Here is a 22,059-nt window from a genome sequence, read left to right on the forward strand (position 1 = left end):
GATTATTATTAAAACTACAGTCCTATATTTCCCAAAACTATAATTACTACCTTCTTCCCCCTTTAACTTTTCTGTACATTTTGTATTTACAAGGATATTTATCTCATGACATTACAATATTTACACAGGTCATGAAATTACAAGTTCAATCTTTCAGGTGGTTTCCTGATTCGTGTGGAACATCACAGCTCCACAACTTCCGATTCTTTTGTAGGAAACACATGCTCTAGAACTGCATTAACATCAGGTACCTCATTTGGCACATGCAGTTCAGTGTCTTCCACTCTGATAGAGACATCAGACATGTCAGTCCTTGGTTGAGCAACTTCAACAGGAACCATTGGTTCAGTAATGGTTACAGATGGAGCATCATTTTGTTGGGGTATCTCTCTTTTTCTTAAATGATCCACATGCCTATGGGTGATCCAGCTCCTCCATCCCCATGTGGTGCAACAATGGTCCAGTCACAGAACTCACTTCACCAGGTAACCTCTTCGGTCCTCCATTGAAATTCCTTACGTATACTACTTCTCCAAAAGTAAATTGCCACTCACAACTATGCAAATCATGAGTCACGTTTTGGTTCCCTTGACTTTTCCCCACCTTCCCCTCCAAATTTGGAAGCATTAGGCTTAGTTTTGTTCGAAGATGGTGCCTCATCAGTAATCCTGCAACCTCTTCCTACTTGACTTCTTCTTTCTATCACAGAATTTAGTCTCCGCCTTCTTCTTGACCTCACTGTCAGCCAGGCTTCTCTCAGATGCAATCTCAACTTGTCTTAGTTCAGTAGATGAGCTACCCATGACTTCATTATCTACCCTCATCTTGGAAAGTTCTACAGCTTTTGCTTTCAAGGCCTCTTTAGCCTCATTCAGCTGATTCTTTAGTCTTCAGTCTCCTTGTTTCTGTTGGCTTGCTCCTGGAAACTTGAACATTGTTGCGTCGTCTCTGCCAACTGGTTCTTTAGTTTGTTCAGAGAGATGTTAAATTTTTCCTGTGTCTCTTCACAATTTTTTAGAGGCACAAACTTTGACCGGGGGATCCTTGTAGTGTGTGAAGGTCTTTCATCAGGTTTTCCTTCTCTTTGCGAAGCTCACTCCATTCATCATGAATCTTGTTATTTAACAGAGTCTCCTTGAGTTTCTTCTGTTGTTGTTCCATGTCATTGTTTCAGACAGTCTTCATTTCTTTTGGGTTGCTGAATGTTTATACATTTCTTTTTCATCCAGTTGCAGTCCTTGGACTCTCCAAGCTTTTTCTGAAGTACTTTACTTTGTTCCTTTTTCAAGGCAGGAACTCTTCCAGCTTCCTTTTGAAATCTCCCTGGCCAATCAAGGTTAATTTCCCTTAACTAATTTCAACCCAGGATGCTTGGTCACTTGTAGTTGTGCTGATTGGTGTCCAGCATGAACTGTTACTTTGGTGAAACCTTTTACTTGGATTTCTTTGCCTGTGCACATTTTACATTTTCAACTTGGCAGATGTTTGTTCCCAATTTAGTTGTTGATCATCTTTATTTAAATATCTGAAAATGTGTTCTCCAATACAGTGGTAGAAGCACCCATGTCTACTTCTATTTTTAATGGTTTATCAATCACTTGCAATGTGACAAATATTGGCTCTGTCTTCCCAACTTTCATGTTGAATAATGAATCAACGTCAACATTGGTTATTTCTGGCAGTTCTACATTGTAGACTTCATTGAACTTTGTTTGTTGTTTGGAGGCTTGTTTAAATCTCATTCTGCACTGTCTCATTATGTGTCCACTTCTGTGACAAAAATAGCATTCTACTTTTAAAATTGCCAATCACATGAAGACTGATTTTTTTCCATGTCGATGAAAGTTATTTTTCAATTTAGTTGCTAAGCTGTTTCCACTCATTTTTTGATTAATGGGGGCTGTTTCCTGCTTCACAGTGGAGTCCCGACTTTTCATGTCACTTTGGGCTGACTGTCCCTGCCCAACTAGGAGTACGCCGCCATTTTGCATCCATTGAATTGCTTGTGGATCCCTTACAGCATTTTCCATCGCCAGTGCTATTTCAAACTCTTTCTTAAAATCAAGATTCACAGCCAGCAATCTTCACTGAATAGTGTCTTCCTACACGTCAGACACTAAACGATCTCTGAGCATGTCATTCAGGGTTTCACCAAAATCATAATATTCCGTTAGTTGCTTCAATTTCATCACATAGGCAGTAATTGTCTCCCCCGGGTGTCTATTCTGTGAGTTGAACCTGAACCTCTGCATTGTGACTGAGGGTTTGTGTTGAAAATGTCCCTTAATAAGGTCTACTAATTCACTGAAAGCCTTTGAATCTGGAGCACTGGGGGCTGTCAAGCTTTGAATTAAACTATAGACCTTGTTCCCACAAATACTCAAGAGAATCACTCTCCTCTTTTCCTCCCCAAGATTTCATTTCTTGAAAGAAGAACACAACGATCTATATATTGAGACCAAGCTTCTTTGGCTGGCTCAATGGGATCAATTCTGCCAAACTGTGGCATTTTGGATGAGTATATCTTCATTTATTTTTAACAAACTTAGATACTCACAATCATTGGGCAAGGTAAAGCTCTGAATCTGATTTATCCTCATTGCCAGTTTGTTATAGAGTTGATGTTCAGACAACTTTTCTTAGTGGAAACATTTAACTTTATTTACAAGGTAGCAGTAGTAACTACACATGTGCATCAAACTCCATAACTAAAGAATGATTGTCCTGAAGAGGTTCCCCGCACCATTAACACATCAGTTTACACAGATCATGTGATCTTATAACACAGGATTATTCTTAAAGCTATAGTCCTACATTTCCCAAAACTATAATTACTTCACCAACCCACCTCCACGGAATATTTCAGCCCTTTGCCCTGCTTTGGTAACATCTGGAAGTCGAAATGTTGGACCTGGCTTCCTGACATGCTCATAATTTTTCTCAGTTTAACTCTCAACCCACACTAATCTCATGCAATCACCTACATTAAAATTACCCCATAGAATCATATTATCATACTGTACGGATGGAGTCCATTTGGTCCATCATGCCTATGGTAGCTCTAATAAGGAGCTATCCAATTAGTCCCACTCCCCTGCTTCTCCGCAGAGCCTTGCAAATGTTTCCCCTTTAAATATTTATCCAATTGTATTTCGAAATTTGCTGCTGAATCTGCTTCTACCAGCCTTTTAAACAGTGCAATCCAGAACATGATAATTTGCTGCATAAACAATTTCTCTTCATGTCCCCGCTGGTTCTTTTGTCAAGTACCTTAAGTCACCAAAGCATAGTAATCAACTTTGCTCAGTTCCCAGCCATGCTTCTAATATCTGCTGTCTATTCCTCCTCCCAGAATGTCTCACAGAGTAGGAGTGATTTACATATAGTGCCTTTTGCAACCTCAGGACACCTCAAAGCATTTTGCAGTCAATTAAATAGTCTTGCAGCAGAATCACCATTGTAATGTAAAGAAATGTGACAGCACAAGATCTTTGCTGCTTTGTTTTGGAAGATTTCCTGCTGTCACATTTCCTTAATCCATTTTATGGCACCCAACAAAGCTGCAACATGGCCTGAGACCCCTGCTGCTAGTAAAATATTAATGGCAGCAGGAGAAAGCCTGTTAGTAGCCATTAATTGGCCACTTAAGGGCCTCAATTAGTCCAAGGGTAAGAGACTGCTCGACCTCTTCCCTGCCAATGATAAAATACCAGTGGAAGCTGGTAGGCGATGGTATACCCATACCATGCCCCTCAATTTTACACCTTCCCCTGCTTGCCAGCCTGCTCCCCAGGAAGGCTAGTGGACGGGGGGTCGGGGCTAATATTTCTGAAACATGAATTGATTTTTCTGTAGCAGAAATCGTCAGTTCTGCTGCAGGTTCCACAAATATCATAAAATTATTTTGTCCATTGTTTCCTTCCAACATGTAGAGCACTGCCAGTGTGGTAAGAATGCATCTAAAAATAGTTTAGGTGATCATAAACTGTAGGAACCGATTTTCAGAAATATAGAATACAAATGCAGCTGACACAGTTTGTATTAATATTGGAAATCTCATTGCCTACAAAATGTCTGTAGGAGATGGTTCTGGGAATAATTCTGTCTGTAAATAACCCACTGAGTTGGAAAAGTTCTTGCAAGTTATCCCACAAGTGGGAGAAGAACCATGAGGTATAACATTCTCAAACATGTAAATGTGTCATCAGCATGTCCTAATATATCCTTGTGCTGCTGATTGATGTCTGCTCATGTTTAATTTATTACAATATATTCATTGAACTTAAATACAAAAATGCTTAAACATTTGCCTTGGATTTTGGATTGCAACATCACTTGCCCCATGTCTGCAGTGAGGTCTCAGTACCCATGATCACCATCCCCTCCCCCCAGCTGGGTAGAAAAGTTGGTCTTGACTTGAAAGGGTTGCCCTGTGGTGATAATACCCTTGGAGCGGCCTTAACAAGGTGAGAATGGGACATCCACTCCTCAGGCGCAGGAAGTCTGGCCATCGAGAGCAATCCCAGCAGCGCCAGAAGACAGTAGTGGTCACTGATGGCTCTACAAGGAGTCCTGAGAAGGAAAAACATGGATGCTGGACTTACAGGTGAGTCTGAAGATTTTGGTTGGGGAAGTTTCGGGGAAGGGTGGGGGTTTGGAGGTGGGATTCGAGAGGCCGAGGAGAAGGCGCAAGGGGGTGGTACCATATTGGGGCATGGCTGCAATGGACACAGGAGCACCAAATAGGGCAGGAGGCACCCCACTTCCTTCTCGTCTTTTACCCTAAATTGGTAAAGTCATGGACTGGCGACTTGCATTCCGTCTTCCTCTGCCCACTGTATTATAATCTTTTAAAATAATCTTTTAAACTGCCCACTGTATTATGGTGGTGGAGGCAGAAGCAGGCCCGTAAGTGGCCTTTAATTGGCAACTTAAGGGTCTCAATAGGCCTAAGGGTGGGTCAGCAGCCTGGCACCTTACCCATCCACTGTAACATGGGGGACAACATCAGGCGTAGGTGGAAAGGCAGTGGGCTAGCCACCCATTTTATTTTACATGCCCCCTGCCTTAAAATGTGCCGCTGGGGAGGGGGGCATAAAACTCCCCCCTTAGATGCTTAACTTGCACTATTTGTTGGAAGTTGCACATCTGATCAGTGTTGGAGCAGTCATTTAATGCAGTAGCTTTTTAATACTTTTTGCCTATGTTCCTAAATTTGCTCTTTGAAGGGCAGAATTTTATGGCCCTTTTTCAGCGGTGGGTGGGAAAGGGCCATAAAATGCAACAAGCCGTTCAAACATCCATTGACTTCAGCGAGACCCTAAAATCCCACTGGCATAAAATTCTGTCCATAGTAAATAATTATAAGGTCTGTTAATACACAGTAGCCATATTAATCTTTGCTGGTTAAACACTTGTTAAGAAATTGAGAAGTATTCCTGAGAAACACTGAGAAGCATCCTGAAACACTTTACAGCCAATTGAGTATTACTGTGATAAAGGAGTGAGTGGGGCGGCCAATCTACACACAGGAAGGACCCATAAACAGCACAGAGATAAGTGACTAATGTATTTCAGTGATGCTGGTTGAGGGACTAACACTCACCAGGACACTGGAAAAACTTCCTCATTTTCAAATAATGCACTGGGGTCTTTTACGTCCATCGGAGATGGTAGAGAAGATTTTTCAGTTTCACACCTCATCCAATAGACAGTGCTACACTGAAATGTCAAACTGAATTATATGTTCCAGTCTCTGGAGTGAGGGTTGAAAATATATTCTTCAGATTCAAAGGGGAGAATGTTTCCATAGAGTCAAGGCTGCCACTGAGTAATAATAATTTGCTGGACCTTTTCAGTAAAACAGGTCTTTTGACAAATTATTTCCTCCACTGTCTCCAAAGCTGGATTGATTCACTGACTGTTATTTGTAATGTATACATGCCTGGTGATTCAGCGCTCTTATTACAGGTTCACTGTAGTTGACAACTCAGTTGTGCATCAGTTGTAACATTTCATAGCTTCCAGAATGTCCTTTGACCAAACCTACAGGCTTCTGTGAAAGTGCAATGTAAGGGAAGACAAATGACCTGCTCGAAAGCAAAACACTGCGGATGCTGGAAATCTGAAATAAAAACAGGAAATGCTGGAAATACTCCACAGGTCAGGCAATATCAATGGAGAGAAACTGAGTTAATTAGCTGAATTTCTGGTCCTTCTCGAGATGGGAAAGGAGATGGATGGGGCCTGAAAATACAGGCACTGGCTGCGTGCCATTTCCTGTAGCCACTCCCAGAGCCGGCCAGTTTCACCAGGACAGGAGAGGGCAAGATTCCAATCCTCTCTAATCCAGGGAGCTCATTAAGGACTTGTTAACGAGTGTGTTGAGATTTTCATGGGGTTACACATACTGCACGCACTGCCTGGGACAGACCAGGTAAAGGGAAGTCAGTACACAGTAGGAAGCCAGTCATGACCGCCCAAGAGAATGACCTCAGACCTATGAAAGAAAGAATGGTGCAAGGGAGGACTCAACCATTGGGAAAGAGGTGCCCTTGGCACGGTGCAAGAGTTGGCAGGAGTGGGCAGTGTAGGAGGTCATCCCCCTACTGGCATTGTGGAGGCAGAAGAGCGGGGGGGTAAAGCTGCAACTTAATCAAAAGAATTCAAGGCCACTTAATCAAAAGAAGGCAGCAGCTGACAATGGGGACATGAATGGCGGCTCACCACCACCTTCTCAAGGGCAATTAGTGATGGGCAATAAATGCTGGCCTAGCCTGTGACGCTCACATCCTGTGAAAGAATAAATTAATAAAAACAAAACACCCTCGAAGGACACAGCTTATTGGAGGAAGAGGAGGATCAGGAGTTGGGAGAGGAGGAGGAAAAGGAGGTGGATAGCATGGATGCAGGATCCTGGGTTGCCTCAGCTACAGAGGGAGGTTGCTGGGAACAGCATGGGGCTTGATGGTTTCACCAGGGTGTCAGGAGTGCCAGGGATCATTTGCACCAGGCACATTTCAACTGAGTCTTTCTGCCTCACGATAAAGGGAATGGCATATAAATCACTCTGAGGTACCTTTGCTGACATGTCCATTGACACATCCTGGACTATCTAAAATCTTTCCGCCAATGAAGAAATTTCATCAGCCCAAGGGCCTCACGGTCACCATTGAGGAAACTTTGTTCTCTTTCAACACCTCATAACCCCTTTTCTTGTCACCATCAATAAAAGGAGTTTCAGACATGTGGCTTAAAGTGTCATTATCGACATAATACTCAGGAAGGAAAACATTGCACAGATACAGTAAGAAGACACCTCAGTCACCTATTCAGAACCATCACGCTTAGCCGCTCCTACGTGGTGATCCCCTCAGGTGGCCTCAGATGAGGTAAAGACAGCCTGCTCGCTGTATAAAAGCAAAATACAGTGGCTGCTGGAGATCTGAAATAAAAGCAGAAAGTGCTGGAAGCACTCAGCAGGTCGGCTAGTTCATGTGGAGAGAGAAACAGAGTTAACGTTGTGAGTCCATTACGACTCTTCTTCGATCTGAGAATGCACGCCCAGAGCATTAACCTGGGCCTTTGGATTACTAACCCAGTGACATTACCACTGCACCACTGTCTCCCCATAAGAATTTAAATTCCACCAGCTGTCACAGTGAGACTTGAACTTGTGCCCCCAGAGGAATAGCCTGGGTCTCTGGTTTTCTAGTCCAGTGACAATATAACCATGCTTTAATATTCTAATGCCTTGAAGTTAAATTAGACAAAAGAAGTTCAAAATAATTTCAATTAGTTCACACAACAAATACAACTTTTTATTGAAAATATAATCTTTATTTATTTTTTGGATTGTTCCAATATTTAATTGTTTTCCCAAATGTGGGTACTGAAGAGAAACTTTACTAGTCCATGCACCAGTTTGTGAACTATGAGCAACACATGCCCAAAATTCCACAACATGCTGCTGAAGGCTAAAGCTGCCTGCTATTCGCACAAATTCATAAAATCAGCCTCAAAGATTTTCTTTAACAAAAATTGTTTAAGCAATATTTGTGGTTCCAAGTAAATTTTGGAAATTCCTCATTGATTCTCCTAATCAAATGTCCTACCTTGGCAGAAGATCAGCTTATTACACAAACAGAAAAGGTTGCTAATAATCCCATTTGTATGGAGCTTGGAGAAACTATTGTTCATCAAGATGCAGTTGCAGTTGAACAATTGCCACAGCAATCTTGATGCAGATACGTTGCATTCAGTATTTAATGAAGAGGAATGAAGCATCATAGGATGAAGCTGGTCCTTGATGGTGAAGGATTAAAACAGGTGGTAGCTACTGAGGGGGTCTGGTGTGCTGAATGTCTCTCAAGGGTTCCTTCGGATAGAGATCTTAGTCAGCCTGCTTTCCAATAGAGAATATTATAGCATGCACAGTGCAACCAGCATTTGGCTTCATACCAGTAGCAATGTAAAGCAAAGACAACAAGTGTTGTATATTGAAATTTGACATTAAACATAGAGCAATACCAAGTGCAACTGTTCTGTTGACCAGGGTAAAGCAGGTTGTTTGAGTACAAGGCCTTGCAGGGATTTGAACATAAGGATATGAAGTTTAAACCTGGGATAATGGAGCTGAATTAGGCCAGCAAGAACAGGGGTAAAGGGTAAGCAGGGCTTGGCATGGTATGGAATGTGGGCAGCACAATTAGCAATTATCTGAAGTTTACAGAGCAAAACGGATGGGAGATTGACCAGGAAAGCATTGGAATCATTAAGTCTGGAGATGATGAAGGCATGGATTTAAATAGCAGATAGGTTGTAGTAATGGTAGAGGTGAGCAAGGCTGCAGAGCTGGAAGTAGGTGTTCTTTGTGATGAAGCGTATTTGGAGTTAAAATCTCAGAACATGGTTGAACAGGATGGTGAAGTTTCAGCAGTCTGATTACTGTGAGGCAGTGACTGGAGACTTGGAATTTGTAATGAGGATATGGAGTTTCATCAGGATTAAAGATGGGGGTGGGGCCGTAAAATGAGACGAGCCATTCAAAAGTCCATTGGCTTCAACAGCACTGGAAAACCCCACCAAGGGGAAGGCTTGTAAAATTTTGCACAATGGCTTTGATTATCCGGATTTTTAACTGGAGGGACTTGCAACTCATCCAGGATTGGATGTCAAATTAGCAATCCAATGACACAGAGGCATTAAAGAGATCAAGAGAGATGGAGGAGTTGAGCTGGGAGTCATCACTGCACATGTGGAAGCTGACATCATGTCTGCTGATCTGTCACCAAGTACGTTCTCACTGAGCTGAATAATGGTGGAGAGACACTTTTGAAGGTGGATTGTGTATTGGATTGTATCAAAGGATCCAGAGAGAGTTGGTTGAGGGCGTATATTTCCCCTCGTTTACAGTCCAAGAGGATGTTTGTTTGTACTTTGGTTAGGACTGTTTAGGTGCAGTGGCAAGGTCAAGAACCCAATGAGAGAGATTCAAAAAGTGAATTTGGGAAAAGTGAGAATGGATTTGGGAGATGAGATCATGTTAAATGACTTTGGAGACGAAAGGGGAATTAGACATCTGACTTAAAGTGATTTGTGCATTATTAATGAGATGGCTGGATTATTCAGTTTTTAACAAACATTTCAATAAACAAATCCAAATTTGATATTAATTTTTTAAAAAATCCCGTAATCCTCAAAAATAGTTCAGAAGTGTAGTAATTATGGTTTCATTTTGTGTGTGATGTACTTTTAAGAATAATACTTGTTAAGGAAGATCACATGATCTATAGTAACCAATAGGAGAGTAGCACGGGCTATCTCAGCAGTCAGTGAAGAGATAGAGATGGAGTTGAAAGCACACGTGTTGTTGCTGCTGAGCATGTTGTAAATAAACTTAATGTTTCCACCTGAGACGTTTCTCAGATCAACTCCATCATCAATAGTAGCAAGTCACCTTACAACAAACTGGCAATGAGTATAAATCAGAGTTCAACAGAAGAATTCAAGTTAGAAAGAAATCGGCACTGTTCCTTGCCAAGTGGTTGTAAGTAGCAAGCTCTGTTAGAATTGAAGAAGTAATCCCTTCTCAAAATGCTGCAATTTGGGAGAATTGATCCCTTTGAACCAACCACGATTGGTCTCATTACATGGAATGCAACGCATTCCTTTTTCAAGTGAATGAGCTTATGGCAGAACAGAATAGGCAAATTATCTTCTTAAGTACTTGTGGGAGCAAAACCTACAGTTTGATTTGAAGTTTGATGGCACCCACTGCCCCAGATTTGAAGAATTTTGATGAATTGGTGAACCTCATGAAGGGTTATTATCAACCAAAACCCTCAGTCACAATGCAGAGGTTCAGGTTTAATTGGCAAAATAGAGCACCGAGTGAGATATTGCATGCTATGTGGCAAATTTGACGCAGCTAACGAAACATTGTGGGCAGAATATTGCGCTCATAGGGCGGGTGCGCACCCAACCCGAACAAGTGTAAAATAAAAACTTTTCAGACTAGTTTCTAACATGTCCCTGCTCATGTGACAGAGTCACATGAGGGTACATGTTATTAACACTTTTAATTTTTTTATTTTTTATTTTCAAAAATCTCCAGCCCCCTGAGTCAGCTCAGTGCCTCAGAGAGCTTTTACTTGCCGCACCCGTGCACATGTGTGAACTTCAGCTCTCGCTCTCCTCCCGACCACTCCCGGGTCCTGTTCATGGAAAGCGCAGCAAGAGATTCAAAAGCAATAGACAGTGCACAAAATGGTGATGTCCTCCAAATCAGGCGGGAAACCCCAGCTGAGAATGATGTGAAAATGTGAGACTCTGCCAAGAAGTTGGAAACTGCTCCCACCTAGCCAAAGGCTAAAGAAAAATAACTTAGCAACAAAATCAAAGAATAATTTCAACAGAGATGGAAACAAGCAGTCTTTTAGCGATTGGCAGTTTAAAAAATCAAATGCTACTATTGTCACAGAAATGGACATATAATGAGACAGTGTAAGGAAACATTCAAGCAGGCTTGTAAATAAAAGAAGAAGCCCAATGAAATAGACAATGTTGAAGAGCCTGAAACAACAAATTCAGACATTTATGCTTTGTTTAATCTGAAAGTTGGAAAGACAGAACCAATATTTGTCACAGTGAAAGTAAATGGCAAACCTGTTAGAATGGAAATGGACACAAGAGCTTCCACCATAGTAATTGGGGAACATACCTTCAGATATCTGAATAATGGTGAACATCAAATAAGTTTAGATGAAACAACTGCCAAGCTCAAAATATATCTGGGTGAATTCAAGTAAAAGGCATTAGCAGTGTTTCCATTTATTTTTAAATGTATTTCCATCCATTGTTTTATGTTTGCTTTTAAGCCTATTTCGATCCGTGCCCCACCCCCACCCCCCTAGGGCTATCTGTACCTTTATTATCATATTCCTTAGATAATATCACCAGCTTCAACACCTCTTTGTCCTTTTGTCTATGACATCTTTTGGTTATCTCTACCTATCACTGGCCCTCTATTCAGCTCTACTTCTCCCACACCCCCCCCCACCCCCCCCTTAAACCAGTTTATATTTCACCTCTTTTCTATTTTTCCTTAGTTCTGTTGAAGAGCCATAAGGACTCGAAATGTTAACTGTATTCCTCTCTGCAGATGCTGTCAGACCTGCTGAGTTTTTCCAGGTATTTTTGTTTTTGTTTTGGATTTCCAGCATCCACAGTTTTTTGCTTTTATTTTCTTAAAGCAGTGTAACTGTCCATTATGGAAGCCAATCGGCACAGCTACCCTGGATGGTGGTAGCTGGTGAAGGGCCAAGCCTCCTGGAGTGAAATCGGTTAAAGGAGATTAAGTTTTCATGGGCTGAAATTTTCCAGTTGAGAGCAAGTGGGCTACCAGAGCTACTTAGAAAGTACACCACCATCTTCAAGGATGAACTGGGGAAAATCCAGGGCTTGCCAGCAAAGATTCTTGTGAATCCAGAAGCAACCCCTCACTTCATGAAGGTGAGACCAGTGCCATATGCCCTCTGAGAAAAAGCCAACACTGAACTGAGTAGACTAGAGAAACTGGGAGTTTTTTATACAACCTGTGCAGTTCTCAGAATGGGCAGCACCCATCCTTAAACCTGACCAAAGTGTCCGAATTAGTGGAGACTACAAACTGATGATTAATAAATTAGTTAAGCTGCGCAGGCACTCCATTCGAAAATTCGAAGACCTGTACGACAAGCTGGCAGGACAGACAACTTACACAAAGCTTGACATGAGTCTGGAGTTAGAGTTAGATAATGCCTTCCAGGAATTCTTAACAATTAATACCCACTAAGGGTTGTACCAGGATGTTGAATTGCCTTTCGGTGTCTCCTCAGCTTGCGCCATCTTTCAGATAACAATGGAAAGCTTACTGCAGGGACTGGCCCAGGTTGTAGTCTATTTAGATGATTATATTGGTGACAGGATTTACGGAAAAAGAGCATTTGGCAAACTTAGAAGAAGTCTTAAAATGTTTCCTGCAAGTTGGAGTGCGTTTAAAACAAGAAAAGCGCATGTTCCAAGTGAGAGAGGTAATCATTTTGGGTCATTGGGTAGATTCACAGGGCCTCCACCCATTTGAGGAGGAAGTGAGAGCCATAAGAGAGGCACTTGCGCTAAAGAATGCCTCAGAGCTCAAATAATTCCTAGAAATGATCAACTACTGTGGCTGGTTCTTATCCAACTTGTCTACAGTGCTCACCTCCCCCCTCCCCCCACATTACCTACTCAAAAAGAACCAATGTTGGTCTTGGGAGGCACCCCAGAAAGAAGCTTTCATAAAGGTGAAACAATTGTTGCACTCATCCAACCTATTAGTGCATTATGACCAGACGAAAGAGTTGGTGCCAACATGTGATGCATCTCCCTACAGAATCGGAGCAATGCTCTCTCATCGGATGGACGATGGCACAGAACGGCCAATAGGTTACTTATCAATAATGCTCACCACAGCGGAAAAGGCAGATAGAAAAAGGCCTGCCCATCATCTTTCGTGTCAACAAATTTCACCAGTACGTACACGGCCACCATTTTAAAATCATTTTAGACCACAATCCATTGCTAGGATTGTTTAGTGAGGACAAGGCTATACCACCCATAGCCTCAGCAAGAATCCAATGATGGGCCTTAATTCTGGCAGCATACGAATACGCTTTCATGCATAGGCCTGGCAATTAAATTGCAAACCATAGAAAAGTTACAGCACAGAAGGAGGCTATTCGGCCCATCTTGACCATGCAAGCCCGAGGACACCCAGATGCCCTTTCTAATCCTACCTTCCTGCACCCAGCCCATAGCCCTGCAGCTTACAGCACTTTAGGTGCAGATCCAGGTACTTTTTAAGAGTTTAAAGTTTCTGCCTCTAACACCAACGTGGGCAGTGAATTCCAGACACCCACTACTGTTTGCGTAAAAAAAGTTCTACCTCATGTCCCCCCTACACCTTCTGCCACTTATCTTGAATCTACGTCCCCTGGTTCTAGAATTCTCCATCAAGGGAAACAATTTTATCCTGTCCACTCTATCTATTCCCCTCATAATTTTGTACACCTCAATCAAGTCACCTCTCAGCCTTCTTTGCTCTATGGAAAATAACCCCAAACTATCCAATCTCTCCTTGTAGCTACACTTTTCTAACCCTGGCAACATTCTTGTAAACCTCCTCTGCACTCTCTCCAGAGCTATTATGTCTTTCCTGTAATGTGGTGACCAGAACTGCACACAATACTCCAGTTGTGGCCTCACCAGTAATGCCCTTAGTCGTTTGCCTTTACAAGAAAATGATGAGCATGTCCGAGTTCCACAGGAACTTGTTTTACTGTTAAATTTCTTAGATTTCTCGCTGGTATGTGTTCAACAGATCAGAGACTGGGCAAGTCGGGACCCAGTCCTAGCTCAAGTATGAGAACAAGTGCTACATGGTTGATCACAGGAGCCCGCATGTGATGAAATGAAACTGCACTTCAACAGAAGACATGAAATAACTAACCAGGATGGCATCTTATTGTGGGGAGCACGAGTGAGAGTTCCTTCGAAAGGAAAGGAGCCACTTTTAATTGAGCTACACAGTGCCCATCCAGGAATTTCCTGAATGATGACAATAGCAGGCAGCTATCTATGGTGGACTGGGATGGATGGTGAAATAGGGAAGTTAGTGAAAAATTATGTTCCATGTCAGCAACTGCAAAAGTTACCTTCAACAGCTCCATTACACACTTGGCAATGGCTAGGAAGACCTTGGGTGTGGTTATACATTGACTATGTAGGACCTTTCATGGGAACAATGTTTCTGCTCATTGTCAATGCCCATTCAAAATGGATCGACATATATGAGGCGAAATCACCAAAGTCTTCGGCTACAATTGAGAAGTTACATCAAAGTTTTGCCATTCATGGAGTACCAGAAGTAGTCATTTCTGATAACAGCATGGCATTTACAAGTGCTGAGCTTCAATGGTTTATCAATGGTGTCACCCATGTGAAAATTGCACCATACCACCCTTCCTCAAATGGACTGACCGAAATGGCGGCTCAAACTTTCAAGGCAGGTATGAAAAAGCTGATTGGTGATTCCTTGGCAACCAAGCTAGCACACTTTTTTTAAATTACAGGACTATCCCTCACACAGCAACAGGTGTCATATCTGTGGAGTTATTGTTGAAAGGTCTTTGCAGAATGAGATTGAGCTTAATAATACCGAATTTAGAGGGGAAAGTGGAAAGGAGTTAGAGAAGCCAGAAAACTAGACACAATTGCCATTGTCACAGGAGGAAATTTATCATGAGAGAGCTGGTATATGTGAAAAACTTTGGAGGAGGACAAAAATGGTTATCACATTGAGATAAATGTGGTGATTGGACCTCTATCTTACTAAATGGAAGTGGAAGGCCGGATCATCCAGAAACATGAGGAACATTTAAAAAAGAGAGAGAGATAAATCACCAAGGTTTGGTTCCATCAGTGATCATGACCGGGTCTGTGTTTCCTGTTGCGGTTTATCAATCCAGGACAGACATGTCTGTTGTTCCTGTAATAGTCGAGGTTACAGAACTGCAAGCGCCCACCGAAGCACCTGATGTCAGGCAACTCCTGAAAAGGAGGTTCCTGACAAAGAATCTGAAGTTGTGGAGCTGTGATGTTCCACACGTACCAGGAAACCACCTGAAAGGTTGAACTTGTAAATTCCTTACCCAATGTAAATATTATGTTGTCTTGAAAAAATTGTACTTGTAAATATAATACATATAGCCAAGTTAAAGGGGGAGGAATGTAATAATTATGGTCTTAGTTAGTGGGTAATGTACTTTTAAAAATAATTGTTAAGGAAGATCACATGATCTGTAGTAACCAATAGGAGAGCAGTGAGAGCTACCTCAGCAGTCAATGTACAGATAGAGTTAGAGTTGAAGCACATGTGTAGTTGCTGCTGAGGATGTTGTAAATAAACTTAATGGGCAGAATCTACCCCCCCCCCCCTCCACCCCGGCCGTTGGGGGGGAAGTTGGAGAGCGGGCGTGCGGAGGTGCACCTCAAATCGGCACCCCCCGATTGGAAAAAGGTTTTAACTGAATTTTCAACCTTTAATTGAGGAAAATTACCTCCATTTCCAATAAACAGTCTTTGTTAACAAGTAGATAGGAAAGCAAATATATCATTGGTGCTGCTGATCACAGAGCTTGTTCAACTGATCATGTCAGAATAGAAAAGTTGTTAATACAGGAAATGAAAACTGCTTGAAATGAAGTAAACCTTTGAGGATTCATCCTCTAGTTTATTTTAAAGTCTTTTGGATAAAGTAAAAAACTCTCGAATGCTAAGAGATACACCCTTCTGCTTCAAATCAGAAACTGTCTAATGCACGCAGGACAATTCTGCAAATGACACATGCTCAGAATGCACAAGTGCACCTTTGTCCTGAGATAGAAATTTCTACTTGATGCTCAGACATTTGAAGACAGGCTGAGTCCTTGAAATATAATTTTTTAAGAAATATATTAAAAGATACAGAAGACAATTTACTGGGTACATTTAACCACATTTTTGTGGTGTGTAGCTTTAGCCAATTTAAATTTTCTTTAAATCCTGACTTTGGACATTATAGATTTCAGTCACTAAGTAAACATAGTAAATGTGTTTTGAAAAGTATTTTGAAGCGTTTGATTAGTATATTGACATACAAGTGGCAGGTAACTGTTTACACAGAAAAATCCAGTTATAAGTGGCTATATGGGGAACTTCAATGTGAAATTTTGACATAAAATTGTGACAAGTATTGTCATAAGGAAATGAAGTTTGTGAACAGGATGAGTGCTCATACTCAACTTTTTAAATTTCTGATATACATCGTCTCAAAACTCTGTGATCATTGCTTCCAACCGTAATAGAATACATAGGTTCAGGAAACATAGGCCGAATTTTTTGGCCCCATCGTGGTGGGACCTCCCTCAGGAGTTTCAGTGGCCCAGCCAGAAGCCCATTGACTTTCAGTGGGACTGGATGACCCCGGCGGTGGGCGGGGCCAGAAAATCCCACCCACAATCTCATTTAACTATCAGCTCCCACTTACACTATTATGGGTGAATACTGTGTGTCTACTGGAGTGTGTTAGGGGTGGGGAGGACCATGTGCTTTGCTGGGAAGGATGATCAGGCATTCCCCCAAGACAAGTATAGATGGACAGGTCTTTTAAAGGAGGGGCTGTCTGAACCACTGAAACTAATGGATGGAACAGGAGTCTGAAGATCTTTAATCTTCCAACCAGAATTTTCTGTGAGATGGGAGCACCCAATCCAGGATTATATTTCCATTCCCACGAGTGTAAACATTGTGCTGTCACTAGATTATTCATAAACAAAAAATACTTGTTGTACTGATGCTTCAAAATCTGACATTTCATGTAATTCACAGTTTGAAGTAAGTTAATAAAACGCTTTGACTTTCTATTTCCCATTTTCAATCCACTACTAGAAGTCTTCATGATTGGCCTTTGTCAAAACCTTTTGTTGTGGCCTTGTCCAAATCTTCAACAAGTATATTTTGCTAAGAACCAACTTTGATAAATGTCTTGGCGATGGAACAGGTTTGAGTAATGCTTATTATCCACATTGACTTTCTAGTTAAACTTAACCCACAGAAGAAACAATAGTCCCTGATAGCGATAATTATTTCAGAGCTGTGCAAGATGATATTAAAGTAATTTGCTGGGGCATATTGACTGCAAATATCCAGAACTAATTTCTTTTGAGGTACTAAGTATAGTTTGATTTTCAGTCCATTGATTACAGCATTCAATAAAAAAGTAAAAATCTACCAAGTCACAGAATTTCCAAGCACAACATATACCACTGCTTTGAAATGGCAGGCATTGGCTCGCATCACTCAAATGGCATCTCCAAAGACTCTCACTTCCATCAGCTCAACATGTGGTACAGATCAATACTGAAGAAGATTTCATTGAACAGATTAACTCTAATATGTCGTAATCAACAAAATCAAATTAAAAACTATTGTAACATCAGCTTTGAATCAACAACTATTGCTAACTATTGTTTAACTATAGAGTTAATTCACCTTAGAATGTGACAGCATTCATGAATGAAGTCCATGAAAAATTATATGAAGATTTATTTCAGAATCAAAGATAATGAAGTAATAACCTGAATTAACAGTTTGTTGTACTTTTCAATAATATTGCGTTTATTGAAGAAACAAAACTTAACTTCACATTTTTTTTATTCGTTCATGGGATCTGGGTGTCACTAGCTAGCCCAGTATTTATTGCCCATTTCTAATTGTCCTTAGAAAGGTGGTGGTAAACTGCCCTCATGAACCACTGCAATCTATATGGTGTAGGAACATCCACAGTACTTTTAGGAAGGGAGTTCCAGGTTTTTGACCCAGCTACTATGAAGGAATGATGACATAGTTCCAAGGCAGGATGGTGTGTGACTTGGAGGAAAATTTGCAGGTGGTGGTGTTCCCATGCATCTGCTGCCCCTGTCCTCCAAGATGGTAGAGGCCATGGGTTTGGAAGGTCGCATTGGTTATCTGGATATGACAGGTTTATCTGTTCTGTATCGTCACATACTTTTTTCCCCATTGGGGAACAGTTGGAAGGATTAGCAGGCTGATCATCAACCTGTTGCAATGCATCATGAATGTTCCTTCTGGGGCCAACATGTCCTGGAGAAGGACCTAAACCCAGAGGTTCCAGCTCCGAGGCAGGGTCACTACCCACTGAGCCACAAGACCCGATGACACTCAAGACTTGGCTGTAACACCCATTCAAGCCCAGTTTTTAAATTCTGACAGGACCCATACAGGCAGAGGACCTTGTGCAGAGGGAGGCTGAGAAGATTTAAACTCCTTGTCCTCATCTGCATATTTGTCATCAGTCTTCTGCCTGAACCTGGTGTCAAGTATGCATTGATTGGTAAGTGGTAGCAGAATTTTTGATGGCAATAGACCTTCATCAGGAACCAGAAGGAATGGTCCCAGAACACAACTCTGTGATTAAGAGGAGCAGTTGGGGGGGGCATTGCGTTTAATGGAGGGGAGAGCAAAATCCAGTACAAGAAGGCTCAAGGTTTGCTTGTGTGGCTTCCCTGCACAAATCTGGGATTAGAACTGCAGTCAAGCCTTGATGACCGAATCAGTGATTGATCTATGTATATAAAGCCAGACCCTGACGGGTCTCCTGTTTGCAGTACAAAATTATGTCCTGGGGGGAAGGTAGGTTTCAACCCTGAAGCATTGAAACATTTTTGCACCCTCCTCTAAGATGAAATGCAGAGTATATCAAGAGCAAATGCAACATTCATCATCCAGAAGGACGTATTTAATTTAACTTAATTTCTTTGTCACTGGGTTATTCCTATGAGCTGCAGTGACTTCAGTCAAAGAAACCAGAAAGATGTGTGAGAGGATTAACACTTTTTATTGAATTCTTGGTTTTCCCAAAGTTATTGGGACAATCTACTGCATGAACATAGTGAGCTGTTATTGTACAGCCACAACGCTAGCATCTACCCGACAATGTGGAAAATTGTCCTTGCATGTTCTGTCCACAAAAAGGAGGACAAACCCTACCTGGCCAATTATTGCCCCATCAGTCTACCCTTGACCATCAGTGAAGTGATGGATGGTATTGACAATTCTATCAAGTGACTCTTACTCAGTAATAATCCACTCACTGTCATTCAGTTTGGGTTCTGCCAAGGACACTAGACTAATACCAGGAATGGGCGGACTGTCTTAAGAGGAAAGGTTGGACAGGTTAGTCTTGTATCCACTGGAGTTTAGAAGTGTAAGAAGTGACTTGATTGAAACCTTTAAGACCCTGAGGGGTATTGACAGAGTGGGTGTGGAAAAGATGTTTCCTCATGGGAGAATCTAGAACTAGGGGTCACTGTTTGAAAACAAGGGTTGCTCATTTAAGACAGAGATGAGGAGAATTTTTTTCTCTCAGAGGGTTGTGAGTCTTTGGAACTCTCTTCCTCAAAAGGCAGTGGAAGCAGAGTCTTTGAATATTTTGAAGGCAGAGCTAGATAGATTCTTGATTAACAAGGGATTGAAAGGTTATTGGGGGTAGGCAGGAATGTGGATCTGAGGTTACATTCAGATCACCCATGACCTTATTGAATGACAGAGCAGGTTCGAGGGGCCAAGTGACCTACTCCTGCTCCTAATTTCTATATTTGTATGTATGCACTCAACTCCTGACCTTATTTTAGTCTTAGTCTAAATATGGACAAAAGGGATGAAGTCAAGAGATGGGGTGAGAGTTGCTGCCCATGACATTAAAGGCAACTTTTGACTGATTGTGAAATCAAGGAGCCCTAGCAAAATTTATGTCAATGGGAATCGGGGGGGAAACTCTCCACTGGCTGGAGTCATACCTAGCACAAATAAGATGGTGGTGGTGGTTGGAGGTCAATCATCTCAGTCCCAGGACATCACTTCAGGAGTTCCTCAGGGTAGCATCCTAGGCTCAACCATCTTCAGTTGCTTCATCAATGACCTTCCTCCCATCATAAGGTCAAAAGTGGGGATGTTCACTGATGATTCCACAATGTTCAGCACCATTCGCGACTCCTCAGATACTGAAATGGTCTACCCTGTCAAGCCCCTTCAAAACCTTTCATTCTTCTAAACTTCAGAGAATATTGGCCCAATTTATTCAACCTCCATCAATGGACAACACTCATCCCAGGAACCAATCTAGCAAACCTTTGCTACACTGCCTTCAATGCAAGAATAACTTTCCTTTGGATTCCAGATGTGGTTTCATCAAGGCCCTGTAGAATTGTAGCAAAACTTTTTTATTCCTGTACTCCAAACCCCTTCCAATAAAGGCCAACGTGTCATTTGCCTTCCTAATTGCTTGTTGTACTTGCATGCTAACTCAAGCACACATAAATCTCTCTGAACATCAATATTCACAAGCTATTTAAAAATATCCTGCTTCTCCATTCTTAAGACCAAAGTTAATATCTCACACTTCCCCATATTGTACTCCATTTTGTTGCCCACTCACTTAAACTGTCTATATCTCTTTGCAGCCTCTCTGTGTCCTCCTCACAGCTTACATTTCCACCTAGCTTTGTATCAGCAGTGAACTTAGATACTTTACTTTCTGTCTATTCATCTATTTCATTAATATAGATTGTAAATAGCTGAGGCCCCAGTACCGATCCTTAGCAGTCCATTAGCCAAAGTCTACCAACTTGAGAATGCCCATTTATTCCTATTCTTTGCTTCCTGTCCATTAATCAATCCTCTAACCCTACTGACATATTAACCCCCCCCCCCACTCCATCTCGCCTATTAAACTTTTGTGTGGCACCTTATCGAATGCCTTTTGGAAATCCTGGTATACTACTTCTTCTCGTTCCCCTGTATCTACACTTCTGGCTACATTCTCAAAAAAACTCCAATAAATTTGTCCAACTTTCTAAATGCATTGTTAAGACTTCCTTAATATAAGATACTTGCACGTTCCCAATGACGGATGTCAGGCTAACTGGCCTAGTTCAATGGGCAGAATCTTTGGCTCAGTGAACGGGGTGGGGGGCCCGCTCACTGAGGCATAAGATGCCGTGCGGTGATGTAGGGCATGCGTCCCGACGTCACTATGCGTCATTCAGATTTTCAGTTTGACGAGCGCGCACCCAAGTCGGCTGCGTGCCCGCCAAACTGTCAAAGGCCTTTTAAGGCCAGTTAACTATCAACTAAAATAATAAACTGGGCTGCCCATTCAACCTTAAGGTTGGCGGGCAGGTGAAGACCCCAGGTGGCCTTCGCATTTTTCATGGAACCTCATCCATGAGTGGGATTAGGTTTGGTGAAGGTTTGAAAAGTTTTTAAATAAAATTCATAGACATGTCCCAGCCCATGTGACAGTTTCACATGAGGGGACATGTCCTAAAAATGCTTTCTTTACTCTATTAAAATTTTTAAAACTTAAACTAATTTATCAGGGAGATTTTTACGCTCTTTCACGCATATGCGCCAAAAAACACAGGCCCCGACTCAGGCAACTCCCCTGCCCGCACAGGTAGCGCTCAGCACTTCCGGGCGTGCGTCATGCTGGGTGGGCCTTAATTAGCCCGCCCACATAAAATGGCGGCGCCCAGCCGATTCTCCCCAGTGTTTTCTCTCTTTCTCCTCTCTTGAATAGTGGTGTCATTGATGCTAATTTACAATCTGCTGGGACCATTCCGGAATCTGGGGAATTTTGGAAAATCATAGCCACAGCATCCACTTTTTCAGTTATCTCTTTTTAAACCCTAGGATGTACACCATTAGATCCTGGTGATTTGTCAGATTTTAGTCTCTTAAGTTTCTCTAGTAATTTTTCTCTGCTGATTTTAATTACCATAATTTCTTCACTCATTTTTAGCAATGATGTTACTCTCTATTTCTGGTATGCAACTTGTGTCTTCTACTGCGAGGACAGATACAAAACATTTGTTCATTGTCTCCGCTATTTCTTCATTCCCCACAATAATTTCTCTTGTC

The sequence above is a fragment of the Carcharodon carcharias genome, chromosome 2 (assembly GCF_017639515.1).
Source record: "Carcharodon carcharias isolate sCarCar2 chromosome 2, sCarCar2.pri, whole genome shotgun sequence".
Classification (NCBI taxonomy): Eukaryota; Metazoa; Chordata; class Chondrichthyes; order Lamniformes; family Lamnidae; genus Carcharodon; species Carcharodon carcharias.